General features: G+C 39.4%; 1 long non-coding RNA gene across 1 annotated transcript in view; it reads right to left on the bottom strand.

The window, feature by feature from the left end:
• Positions 1-14,154, bottom strand: part of LOC116443897 — a 72,957-nt gene extending 58,803 nt beyond the window's left edge. Inside the window, exon 1 of the long non-coding RNA XR_004240090.1 lies at positions 13,949-14,154. This is a non-coding gene — a long non-coding RNA (uncharacterized LOC116443897). The remainder of the gene's footprint in view (positions 1-13,948) is intronic.
• Positions 14,155-14,658: the final 504 nt, after the last annotated feature.

The following is a 14,658-nucleotide window of genomic DNA, read 5'->3' as shown; positions in this document are numbered from 1 at the left end:
TATCTGTATTCACTAGGAACCTCATATTATCACTAGGTAACACACACGAGCTGAAAAGAGCCTTCTCCTGATGTGATTACAGTGTGGAACAAGATTTTTAGTGACTTTCAGAGCATAACTCCTTCTTGAGATTCTCCCATTGTTTCAAAGAGAGTTGGCAGTACAAAAGGACAAGAAAATTGATTCAAGTGTCTTGCCAGGACACACCTAGATGGACTAGGAAAATGGTGTTGCCTATCAAGAAATTCAAATGATGAACCTGATGAATTAGTTTTGAAATTCGTTGTAAGACTAATTCTAGAAGCAATTTATGGGTTATTTGGAGAGAAGTCTGCCTGATTACCTTCTAGGGAAGATACTGTACTTGAATCATGTGACATACTAACTTTGAATTAGAAAATATCTTTAAATAGATAAATAAAACACAAATCTCCTCCCTGCAATTGCTCTGACAGAGATTCCAGCAACTTTTCTCAAGTGTCTGCAGCAGAAAAGATACAAACTCTTCCCTCTCTCCTGCTTTTTTCTTTCATCTGTAATTTCAGCAGCTCCTGCCCAGACCAGGTAAGATAATGCACGGGACATTAGACTGTCCTATTTGGCATTCACTGTCCCAGCCCATCACTGAATAAATCCTTTCTTTAGACCTGAATTTCTGGTAATCTTATCAAGAAACCTTATCTTACGCACGCCTCATTTTTTCCAACACTAATCTTCTACTTCACTGCTTTCTTTCTCTGTTTTTCCTCTTTGCCCGTTATTCCTGTGCTTTCAGAGGGTCATCTAGACCGTCATCTAGACTCTTCTGCCTCCTACTTACACCAATTTTCCCACAATGTCTTTCCCCGACCCATCAAATAATCCTAGCCCTCGCTGTCCTTTTCCACTCAGCTTTATGTCCCGGCCTACAGCTCCCCAGCTGCTTTACCCCTCTCTAAAGCTGCCTCATTCCCAACTATATAAACCAAATGTCTGCATTCTCCTCTCTCCCTTGGTATTTTATTGATGTCAGAGTAGGTCTCCATCTCCTGACACTATGTGAAAACTCTTTACCAAGAGAGTAGTGAAGATCCAGATGAGGGTCAAAAAAAAGTGTGACCCCTATCCTAAATGCAAATGCTCAAAGGAAACCATGCCCTGCTTGATTCAGCACAGCCCAGCAAAATACTGAGGGAAAATAGTTGATGCCCTGAACAGAAAAACATACCCACATTGATCTTGATTATGTCCAACACAGAAAGAGGTTAACAACTGACAATATCTCTTACCATGGGATTCATTATAATGCCAAAAGAGATGGCATTTCTGGGACAATGGATGTATCAGTGCGACACATCTTGCTACACAAAAAAGGAGGTGGATTGCCAGCACTTAAATGCAGGCAATCCTCTGCATTTTTAATACATGGAACAATACAGGGGTCATGTTTTTTCACTTTTTACTGTGGGATTATCAACTCGAATCTCTAAGAATGACAACATCTCCTGGAAAGTAGGAAGAGCTTATCTGTCATCTTGGGAATTGACATAAACTGCCAATGAATTCATCTGCATCTGCTAGAGCACGCTCAAGTCATCACAAGATCAGACCTATGTAAAAATAAACAAATAGAAATAAAGCATCTACCTGAACCTCCTGACTTGCTTTATCAAATTCACAGCTGTATGGTTCCAGATGAAGAAGTAGAGATACTAGTTTTCTTATTAATATTTCTGCTTCAGAAAATGTGGAAGACTGAAGATTGTAACTTATCTGAAGACAGAGGACAGGAGGGAGGAGAAAGTAGAAGGATAACATACCAATGAAATGTTGACAGTTTTCTATTTTTTGCCAATTGTTGCTAAAATGACAGACAGTGATTTTTATGAAATGTATAATTCACAGCAAAATTGCCTAGATAACCAAGTTAAAAATGCTTTATCTTTCCTAACAACATTATGCAGCAATCAGTAAAACCCAAAGTACATAATACAAACTGAAAATGCAAGAAAACAAATCTTTTATTTTCCCCTAAGTCAACAAATTTTCTGAGCCCAAATAAAGTTCTTGGCTTTCTTTCAAACCTTCACAGCTTCTAATCAATAGTTTAGTTATATGATGAAAAATGATGTATCCACATTCCTCGCCACTGACATTTGTTAACTGTCTCCAAGGTCGCATTGATTGCCAGTTGTTCAGTTTACCCAACTTCTGTTTTGAGCCAAATAATATGATCTTTGTTTCATTAATATTTAATAGTAATTTAGATTGTGCCAGATGATCTTAAAGCTCATTTAAATCAGCTTGAAGATAATATTAAGCTTTCTTCTAGTATAATCTATTACCATAAATGATTGTGTCATCTGCATATAAATGGTGAGTTGAATATGATAATGAAGTGCAAAGATTATCAATATAGAATGACAAATGCATCTGACTTAAAATAAATCCTTCAGGGACCCATTTATTCTGTTTTTAGTGGTAAAAGACGCATTGTTTCACTTCAAGTAGTATACAGAAAACATAAAGGATTTGGATCATGAGTTACAATATTTATCCTGGAAAAAGAAAATAAAATTCCAAATTATGAAGACCCTCTTTTCAAGTGTGGCAATTACAGATTGTACAGATCTGTACAGTTTATATTTTTTCATAGAGCAGGCTTTGATCAATTATTAGGGTTTTTTTGAAAGACCAATTACAACAAAGAATGTGTTTTTATTTAGACCTGGTTTAGTTCATGTTTGTTTTTCACTTGCTGGTCATTTAAATTAGTTTGTTTCAATTACTGTTAAATGCTTTGCCCATTAAAGAAAAGTACCTGAATGCAGTTTACAGTACAAGACCCAAAACTGTTTCCTCTAAAAACAACAGCTGTGAGGGCTGCAGGGAAACCCTGTTTGGCAATAAGGCTGCATTTAAAAGAACTAAATTGTCAAATTCTCTAGACTCATGGGTTTAATCAAAATGAGTGGACAATTTCAGGGTCAAAAGGAGCTATTACAACAGTGAGAAATACTAATAAATACATTAAAAATTGTTAAAAACAGTTGAAGAGAATGTAAGTGCATTTACCAGCAGATACTGTCTAAGGACATCTTATAAAATAGTCATGACATGACACTGAGGAAAATACCGCAAGGTGAAAGGGACTACTGAAACTCAGCACTTGGAGGGAGCTGGAAGAACAGATGTGCTGGATCCACAAGCCCTCTCTTTTGCTTTGCAGTCCAAATCTTCCCACTCAAAATTTCAGGTGTTTTGATATCACAGTGACCTTAATATTTGTAAAATTTTACATATTTGAATGAATCATTTTTGGTTGGATGGAAGTACTTATGGAAAAAGATCCATTTTGGTCTCCTAGCATCTCAGCTCAAAAGTTCTCAGCATTTTTTCTGGCAGATTCATCTGTTGCAATAAATTGGTCATAAACAAATCTGGACTAAAAAGTGGAAGTTTTATTTATTCAAGAATAAATTCTGGAAAAGCCTTGTAAATGTGATCATGGGAGTAAGAAATGTGGGGAGCAAGACCAACTCACAGAAAGGACTGTAAATTAAATTAAGAGAACTCCTAAACCCAGAAAATTAATTCTGCAGTGTGGTTTCTAGGGAATCCAGTCCTCAAGCATATGCAAAGAGTTTTGAGAGCCAACAGGATTTCTGGGTGTGTGCACCACACCTAGAGATGGTTCAAGACTCTAACTTGTGTGGACCAGAGAGGAATTTTCTTTTCCTTCCTTAGTCTATCATTTTCTTCTGGAAATTGGATGACACAAAAACCAGGATGTAAACAGACTACAGCTGTGTTTCTAGTGATGCAAAATTCTCAGATGAATGGTGTCCTGCTCACACACAAAGGATTAAGCTATTCTTCCGACTTAGGATCAGGAGGACATCTGTTCTCCAAGTCAGATTAGCAGGGATCAGAGGGGTTTTATTTGTCCTAACAGTAATTTAGAGCATGATCAGCTTCTTGGGATCACACAGAAGTTAATTTTATAAATATTTTGCTAGCGCACAGACCTGGAAGACTAGAAATATCCTCCACTCCTGCTTTCTGCATGTGACACGGTACAGGTGCAGCTTTTAGATTTTCACTACAGTTTCTCTTAAGCGTTGAGAATTATGATATCTAGTGTTACAGGATGATTAATGGATGTTTCTGAACTAGTATCTGTGGTATGGTTGTCTGCCAGAGCAACACAGGAAGGATTCAGTTGCCCCGATGCTGCCTGCTGATCCTGCATTCCTACTCACCTACGCATACGTACATCGAGTGCAGTGTGCTCATATAAACTCCCTGTTATGCCAGAGATGTCCAAGGTACAGGAATTAATATCAAACCACCTTTATAAATCAGATCCTACCGGAAAACTTCCCACACATACACTCCATAAATGATATGGCTACGTACACGTCAACAGTTACACTATTGTATAGTAGATATAAAAGCATGAGGACAGACGGATTTTTCTCTTTGTAGGGGAGAAAAAAGAAAGGGCGCATAATCCAATGTAGAGAGATGGTTTTTAAGTCCATGTCACTTTTTCTGTACCAATTATTTTTCATTAAAAATTTGAATGAAGCTCAACTTCAACTGGAGCGCAAAGAAGTGTGAAAAGGATGAATGATTATGGAAGCATTCTTATGAAGTAGAGCTATTTATTCTTTGACTTAGATTTGGAATTAATGATTGATTTTTAGTCTTTTTAGCATGTAGAGTTGTAGCATTTTGCTTTATTCAGGTTGTTCCCTTAAGAATCAGCTAGGACACTGATGATAACTTTGAGGAAAAAAGTCACCAAACCCAACAACTAGAATCTGTTTAAGCTCATCATGTAAAAGACGTTGATGGTACAAACTGCAGAAAGGTCAAACTTTGAATGAGTAAATTTATCTTTCAAATAAAAAAAAAGCCTCTCACTCCTGAAATTATATTAGTCCTTAAAAGAGAAAATACAACCAAGCGAGCTTTTCTTTGTAGGTTTCAAGTTCAAATCCAGACTACCTGGGTAGATACTAAAATTGTTGTCATCTCATGGATATCTGGAGTCACCCTAAATTAGTTCAGTAAATCTCACCTCAAACTCATGCAATCCTTTGCAGTAAATGACAGGATGTACAGGCAACAAAAAACCCACATAGATTCTGAAAGGCCACAATACTTCTGTTAGTAAGAAGGAAGGACTGTTCCTTTTTGGGAATTGGTAAGCATGCCTCCACCACACAGTTAATCCAGCTCCTGCTCAAGCACCTCATCCACAACAGTAACCCACTGACATGAACTATAAGCAATTTATTAGTCCAGACTGACTTTTACAGGCTGGAACTTAGTGTCACAGCTGTAACTCAAAGGTGAGTAACATACAATGAGAATGAAAGGGGAGCTGGAGAGGGTGAGGAGGGAAAAAATTTTAGTGTCCTTGATCTTCCTGCCCCATCTCCTGCAATACTTAAGGGATGAGATGATGAACAATACATACGAGACAGATTTCTATCAGATAGGTAAGAGAACAGCAACTTTTTCTAATTGCCATCGCCATCACATCCAACTGTGAGGGAAGGATGATTTTAGTAGCTGTGTTTTCTGTAGTACAGACAACTGTGACAAAAAAGCCAAGGAGGTCAGAGAAGACAGTATTTCATTAATCAAGGTGAGTAAAGAGGAGGACTTGAACAAAAGTTGCAGTTCTCTGAACAACATGAAAAAAGCCTGATTCTCATGGTAATGGTCTGGAGACACATTAAAATTCAGAACCAATCTAGACAGCAAGGACAGGAAAAAGGAAGAGCTGGAGGCAATTTGCAGGCTACAAAAGCTTCAGTGACAAAAGGTTAGGGGTACTGGGACAGTCTACTAATCTGCCCATCAATGTACAGCTTCTATTTAATGCTCTGAATATCTTTTGTACTTTGATACTCAGCAAGCCAATATGAATTATAACCACTTTGCAGGGGAAAACTTAACCATGGTGGAGAGGGCAAAGCTCAGCCATCAGCTGAAATGGCCTTACTCCGACAGGCCACAGCTTTAGTCACTGACCTCTAGCAACCACCTGGCAGCATTGTGAAGAGTCAGAAGCCACAACATTCCAGAAAAAGTAAGAAAAAGATGTAAATTGGTTTAAACGAAAGCGTGTACTACAAAGGGTTTGACACTTACAGGTGCAACAGAGAAGGCAGAAGCTCAGCTGGTTAGAGCCTGGTGATAAAAATGCCAGACTGTGGATTCAATCCCTCTACAGGCCATTCACTTAAGAGTTGGACTTGATAATCCTTGTGGGCCCCTTCCAACTCAGAATATTCTGTGATTCTGTGACATTTTGGACTCCCCGAAAACTGTCCAGAACTTAGAAGACCTTCAAGAAAGGGAAGAATATCAAGAAAAGAATTTTTTTTCAGGTGAGTATTACTACTCACATGTCAGCAATTCTCTCATGATCTCTCTGTGTGACACAGATCTATTTGTCTTGTACCTATCTGAGCAGAGCCAAATAGAAAGCAGTCATCATCCATGCCCTTTTCCCTCCATTTCTCAGAGGAGAGTGCTTGTGGAGGTGAAACTAGGGATGGCATGCTTGAATGCTGCCAAAGCTCAGTTTTACTTTAGAAACAAAGAGGCTCATCTGGGGCTGGGCCTAATGCAACTAAGAAAGAAAAGGGGACAGAGGACTGCAGAAAAAACACCTACAGCTTTTCAATTTACTAACCTAGTCCCACTGCTACAAAAACACAGGTTTTACCTCACAAAACAGGGACATGAAGGAAAGACTTCAGTGGCTTAAGTTTAAGCGGCTGCTAAATGAAATGCAGATAGTATCACTGAAAGAAGGCAAAATGTGTTCTTGAACCTCCATTAACTTATTCTACTCCAAATTATCTACAACAGGTGGCAGAGCCTAGATGCAATGTATTCTGTACCTTGCAACAGCTGTGAAGAGGATATTGACTGAAATGTTAGAGATACTCCTTGTTGCAACTGTCTCACATGACCAAGAGCAGTTCCAGAATTCAAAATATTTCCTTGTTCTGAAGTTAAATTGGGCCACTGTGACATTCATTCTGCAATTTAATACTCAAAGGCTATGAGGGACAAACGAATAGAAAGGAATGGGAGTAGAAACCTGCAACATTTTCCACATTTTGATAGGTTTTTATACGATATTAGTACAAGGCCAGGTAAAGCACTTTTTAATATTACAATATTACTTCAGGGGCCAGTTCTTCAGCTAGTGCAAGGTGGTGTAGTTCTGTTGACTTTAGCTACGATTATTCACATTAGTCAACAGTCTCTATACTACACCCTGTGTAGTTCCATATTTACAGCTTCATCCAAACCAAATTATAATGGCCAAATTAGAAATCTAGCTAAAATTTCTGTTAACTGACTTCCAAAGCAGAAGCCAAAGCAGCTGAGTAACACCCGGCTAGAGTGTCCAAAATTACAGGGGTTTTTTTCCTAAATAATCAGGGGAAATCAAAGGGAGGAAGTGGGTGAATGAATGAATGCTTGAATCAGTGAGCTTCATTTAGAGACCTTCACAGAACCATCTCTTCTTGTGCAACTTGAACATAATACACACCTTTTCTCAGATTAATACTGAAGGCTACCCACAGAAATGCACCAGTTCATTATCATCATCAGGAAACAATGCAACATATACGGGTTATATATCTTAGAGAAGACCATAAATATACATTACAGCAGCTCCCTTTTTTGTCTGTATAAAACTCTTCCAAATGCAAGGACCCAGAACCATGAGAGCTCTGGGGTTTTGTTATCCTTTTTTTGTGTGCATGTGTGTGTTAAATAAGCATTCTAAATCTGTTTTTTGTTATTGGCAATGAAATTGTAAGAATCAATACACACTTCCAAGAATATAAAGTTCATTTAAAATATGGAACTATGTGTATATATAACAGTTTATCTGCCTTCTATATTATAAATAAGTCTGGGCAACTGTCCTAGTACCCATTAATGTTAAATATAACTGTTTTCAGAGATTAAACATCCTACAACTTGATACATGTAATACACTTACTATATTGTGTATATATAAGATGCATATCATGTTCTGTGCATAAAAGATCAACGGATGCTTCTATTTTGAATATAATTTTGAAGAAAATTATAACTAATAATTTAATTTAATCCACCTTAAATTGGAAATGTTTATTCACTGCCCAGAAATCAATCTCTTAAAAAATGTGTGGATTCACATTTTGCTTCTACCATCACTTATTTCCTACTTCACCCTAATATTAAAATAAATGGATTTTAGAAAGGCCTACAGGCAAAAATATATGTACAGATATATCAAGATTTTTATATACATAACTTCCATGTGTATATACATTTATTATTTCTTCATTGATACAGCATTTTTATCCTTCAAAAAGATACTTAACAACTTTTCCTCACCAAAAAATGAGCAAAAGTAAAGGAAACCACTGAAACTTAATCTTGTCAGCTGCAGCAGTGACACTCAGAGAATCAGTGGTAAACAAGGAAAGACTATGAGCTAAATTGTGGCCACATGGTCTTCATGGAACTCAGCTCTAATAAGTTTGAAGCAGACTTCCTGAAATCATAAGAACTGCCAGTAACATCTGTTGGCTATGTCTCCATTTGATTTAAATAATGTGCTTGTTAGCAGTTTCCCTGCAGCCTACTTTGTCCAGGCATCTTTAGACTTCCAGCAAACATTAGCTTACAGTACTCTCTGAGAGCACACAAACAGCCAGGGGGACTCCTAAGATTCAGCTCACAGCCAGTGCACCATGCATGGTCTACAATGCACATGTGCCTGCACCGCTGTTAACAGCATTTCAGTCTGACATGGAACTGGTGCCTGTCCTAGGGCAGGGTCTGCTCTCTTCTCTTCACTCCAAAGGGATGCCAGCACAGCAGTTCTGACACCACTGTCTTGTTATGGTGCCATTAAAATCTGGACCTGACCTTGTGCTCTACTCACAAACACCTTGTTCAGGTACCCTCTCCCAGGGAGAAGAGCCCATGTTCTCCCAGTCACCACAATGCGTGTTCACAGGGGCAAGGCCCACAACACAGCTGTGAGAGAAAATCTTCATGGGCATTTTCAGTTCGTAATAGAAGTGGAAACAGAATGGTGGTCATGGCTACAATTTTTTTTTTTTTTTGATCCTGTATACTTCTACTTTATATCCAATATGGTCCAGCTAACAAGCCACCTGAAGAATCTTGATGTGCAAATGGCCTTAAAGTACTTAAACCAGTACTTGCCCTTTTCCAGACAATCAAACTCCTCACTGATAAGGTCCCCCCACCTCTGCAGCAAAACAGAACCAATTCCAGAATTCATGAAACACCACTTTGAAGAGACCTTTAAAGTAGTCATGTTGATTTATTGGTTGGACTCAGATCTCAAAGCTCCTCCATTTCGTAAGCTTTTCTTCAAAGTACTTCTGTTGCATTTACTGAATTATTTCATTTATGTGTTTAGATAAACTATTAAAACACCAGAGAAAACCTACAGCAGTTCCATTAAAATGACACATCAGATTCAATCTTAATGTCTATGAATAACCTCCAACATTTTATCAATAGTGCACCATCAGTTTTGCACTTAGGCTACCATTCGAAAAATCTTAACAGTGTCCAGACATTCACAAATCCCACAAACCACACATGGGATCAGACCAAATTAACTCTTTCTTACAGATCATCAGATCAGCTCTTTCCCTTTTGTAGCTCCCAAGACATGCAGCTTTCCCTGTGGACAGGGCTGCCCTCTCCGCCACGCTGCTCTCAACGAGAGCTCCACCATAGCAGAGTGCTTTGGGAGGCGCTCTGCAGAGGTGCTGTGGGCACCACAGCTGTGTCACCAGAACATTTGACCGACCTGAATTAAGGATGCCATCCTGATGTAGGATCTTTTCACACATCCCCTGTACATATGTCACTGAAAAATGAGTAATATGAGCTCTTCTTGTACCAGCAATAAAGAACTCTCAGGGGAACTGAGAATCCTTGAGCCTACAGGTTTTTTTTCCAGTATAATTCACTGAAGCCTGAAAGCTGGCTACCCTAGAAGGTGACTGTGCTTAGCATCTTGAACCTTCAGAACCTGCAGCCACAAAATGAGGATAAAGCTGTTTCCCTAACTCATGGGAATGTGAAAATCAAAACTCCAAGGCATCCAACTTACAAGGTAACAGGGGTAGTAAACATTCTATAGAGGACTGCATGAAAACAAAAATTCTGACAAATAAAAGATTTTGATTTAGCATTCCCTGGCTACTCACAAATTAAACATTCACTGAAAAAAGTGTAAAATACAAGGCCAAGAAACCCAAAGTTTTAATAGGCCTAATTATATTTACTTCAGGCTTCTACTCCCCTTGCTGGGTAGCCCATTTAGGAGGCTATACATACAGTATCTTATATACAGTAAAACACGTGCTGAAGGACAGTAAGTGGAATTACAGATTAGAGTATCAGCTTCTGAATGCTCTACCATTAAGTGGGGTTAAAATGAACTTCATTGTTAGGTGGTTTTAAGGTGGGTTTTTCTGTGTCTAATTTCTGAACTATTACGCACATGTACATTCTTCTAAAACTGCCAGGTAACTTGGTTCACTTGTGAAACTGAAACATAACCTTTAATTTTACAGCCTATATTTTAGAAAATTATGCCTTTGGGTGGCTGAGACTTTTGGAAGGTGGGAGTGGTACACTAACCACATAAGAAGCGGAATGCCACAAGAGAATTCCTTGTGCTGTGAATAATGAGTCAGGAATACAGTTATGAAAAGCACATAACCCACACTTCCATCAGCATGCAGACTCTTTCCTAAAGCTATTCTCATCTTCTGCAGCCACTGGTAAAATTCATAGACATAAACTCAGATCCAGTATAAGCAAATGAAATGCAAATGTCAGTGTGGTTGTAGCTACCTCCCCTAGAGCTGATTTTGCCACAGGATTAGGTTGAATGTAAATAACAGGGAAAGTACAGCACTTAGAAAGAAATGTGTCAATTTAAATGGAATAAGGCTACTTATTTTATCTCACAAATCATGATCCAAATAAGATTAACTGGCTTTCTGGGAAACAAGCCCTGAAGACCAATGAGTATTTGCCTTTTGTGACACTTGAAAATCTTTGTACTATTTAGCAGCCCACTATTTGCAACCCAACTCAACAAGAGCCCACTGCTGAGCTCTCATCGCCTGTCCCTTTGGTGTGTGGTATACCTTGCTAAACAGAGCATCCCCACAAGCAGATCTCACTGGGAGCATAGACAAGTAGAAACAGGATGACTGCCAGCCTCCTACACTCTAGGGATACTTAATCCAGTCTCTGTAAGCATGTACATAGACACTCTTCCCCTCCCCAGACACCACACCCTGGAACAGCTGAAAGAACAGGCCTTAACTCTGCTGTAACTTGTCCAGCATGTTCGGTTTTGTAGCCCCCATTCAATTCAAACAAGATTTAGTTCTGATTAAATCTGCTACAACTGGTTGGATTTCCTAAACAAGACAAAAAATTTATCGAAGCACCTCACTGGCGCTTTCTGAAACTTCAAAGACAACCTTGAATAGGCAGGACAAGTTTACACAGCTGTAAGTATTATTGCATTGATATAATCTTTCTATCTTCAGGAATAAAATATATAAGAACCACTATTTATAGTATATGGTGGTGCTAGATTGTTTTAAATCACAGAAAACTTTGTTCTTAATAGCATGTCTTCCCTAAAATTAGCATGAGCGCTCTTTTCCTTTAAAAATCTGGACTAAGTAAGAGCCTGTACAAATCTCCTTTTAGGTTTGGGTCTCAGCTCTTTAGGAATTTTTATTTGTCATTCCTGAAATATCTTTCAGCCTGATCCTTTTTCCTAGAATCTTTTCTGGGAAATACACACATAAAGAGTTTTCCAAATAGACTGTTTTATTTCTATTGATATATACCGAACACAGTACTGTCCAAAATACAGGGGTTTTTTGGGAGATGTGGTTACAGATGGACAATCTGGGCCATGGATTGGTCTAGCTTGCTTTGACCCGCTAATGCAGATCAGGCACACCTCAGTCCCTTTTACAGGCCGACAGTGCAAAGATGGCCTTTGAACAGAGGTTTCTGCGGCATCAGATGAAATAAGACTTGTGATTATTAATAAGTAATTTTTTATAGGATATTATAAATAGTAATAATATTTATATTTAAATAGCTAATGTTCCAAATTACAAGAGATCCATCTGATCAGTATATACTTTGTAACTTCACACAGCAATACAAGGGATGTTTTCTGAGCACAAGTAAACCATGATTAGAGCTTCATACTGCAATATTCATATTGAAGCCTATGACAATTATCAGACAACACACTACCAGGACCTGACATCTCTGACACTGGTAATACAGAGCCATCAGCATCAACAGAACAGTATCTTTTTTGTTTGATACTGTTTTAAGGCAAGAGTATGACAATTATACAAGGAGAAGCATGCAATGAAAAGAAGGCTCACTGCAAGGACCAGAGTGAGACAGTGGTTGGCAGAACCCATGAGGCTGAAGGAACTGCTGGCACTGAGGGTGAGCCTGGAGTACCATCTTTCTTCTCTCAGAGTGAGGCTGCACTGGACACAAATGAATGAACACAGACCCATCCAGCAGGCAAAAATAAAATAAGGAGTGAGATCAAATCAAAGCAAGAATGCAGACATTTTATTCCATTCCCCTAAGCACTTGATTGTTAAAGCTGCTGTGATTGCCTTAGGCAAAGTTTGACCCACTGACTGTCCTGAAATCAAATACGGTGGTATATTTTTGAAAAGTACAACCTCTACCCACATGTCTCAGACATTTTTCAGGGACATTTAGTTCAAGTAAACTGCCATGGAATAAGCACAATTACATTTTCTCCTCCTACATTACCCTGCAACTCAGTCACATTCTGGTTTAAACTTTTGACTCATTTAATTTTTATGCTGGTTGTTCATTTTACAATCCAGTTGTTATATGTTTCATTTTCTTTACTTATTTCCTTTTGCAATCATCCTAGGATAGGGACTAATTATTTTAATAGCTCTCATTACAACATGTTGGTGCATTTGCTTTTCTTTTTTAAATGGAGTTACATTTATACAACCTCTTTTTTGTTTTTTTATTATCACTAAACCACAAGCAAAATTGCAAACTCCCTTATGAGTTATAGAAATAAACAGTGCTTTTAGCAAACTTTTCAACAACAAATCAGGAGAATGGGAGTGAGCACAATGAAAGGGTCAGAAAGACTCATGCCCAAGGAATTAAAAGGATAGAAAATACTGCAACATCTTTGCATCTAAGTATGCTTCACTGAAAAGGCTTTAAAGTTAACAAATGCTTGAAAACAGGACCATTCCAAAAATAACTTTATCAAATCTACAAGCTTGAGAAGGACATGTGGATACACCTTATGATAACAGTAAATATTAAAAGGCAAAATAAAATAACCCCTGTGTATATGCATACACATCTGCATGTGTAATCATCTAAACTCCTCCTCTCCAAAGTGAGCAATTTTGATGATCAAACAGGTTTTCCCTTACCCACATCTTCGCTGTGGTTATAATTAGTCCCTTATGCAAATGGCATATGAAGCCTTGGGAGGAAGTTCCTTAAGAAAATGGCAAGAGATAAAGAGAGGTGTCCAGATTCTTGGACATAACAGATATGTGCACTGCTGGCAGAGCTCACAGACCTCCTCTGACATGTGGATCCATTTGCTCATGCCTGTGCCTGCACCTGTCACAGACACCTCTCATTCAGAGCAAAAAGGTTCACAGGTTCCCCTGTCAACTCCCCACCCCCCATATTTGCTCACCCTCTTAAAGGCAAACAAACCAACCCAGTGCAGAGTCAAGGAGGAATGCAGATTGCTAGGGACCCCTGAAAGCCTCTGCTCAGCCCCCTGCTCAATCAAGTGGCACAGGACCTTTTCCCATGAAGTCTTGAGGGTCTCCAGAGATGGACTTTCTGCAGCCTCAGTTGCAACAGCCTGACTCAAGGCTTATCTTCTCTGGGAAACTTTTTTTTCCCAATTCCCAGCCAACTCTGCCCTTGCTCCAACTTGTTGGCTCCTGTCCTTTTCCTCTTCCTCTGAGAAGAGTCTGTCTTCTCTGTGGCTCCTGGCAGGCATTTGAAGGGAAAAATTCCCTCCCCTCAGCCTGCTCTTTCCTATGCTGCACCACCCTTGGGCCCTGCTCTGGATTTTCTCCTGGCTGTCAAGACTGGTCTTGTCCCAGGAGCTCCCAAATTTGGACACAGGGTGTTCCAGATGAAGCCTCACGAGCTACTGAGCCGAGGGCACAGCCCCTTCCCTGTGCTTGGCAGCCACACTCGTGCTCAGGATGTGGTTGGCCTCCAGCACAACAAGGATCCGCTCCTGACTCGTGCTGTCCCTCTCACCTGCTGAGCTCCAGCCCCATCCCTGCAGGGCTACCCCTGGCCTGCAGCCCCAGCCTGTGCCTTGAGCTTCCTGGGCATGCTGGCAGGTCACCCCTGCAGCCAGCAGTGACAGGGAGGGACCAGTGCCAGGAGTCCCTCTGTAGGGCTGGGGCCTTCCAGCAGCCATAAGCTCCCTCTGAGTTGGTGTCACCTGAGAAGCTCCTGAGGGGAGGTCCTCTTGTCCTGTTGATCTGGTTG

This window comes from Corvus moneduloides, chromosome 5 (assembly GCF_009650955.1).
Source record: "Corvus moneduloides isolate bCorMon1 chromosome 5, bCorMon1.pri, whole genome shotgun sequence".
In the NCBI taxonomy this organism is placed as follows: Eukaryota; Metazoa; Chordata; class Aves; order Passeriformes; family Corvidae; genus Corvus; species Corvus moneduloides.
The sequence above is the reverse complement of the archived record's forward strand: the minus strand, read 5'-3'. Positions and strand labels throughout refer to the sequence as shown.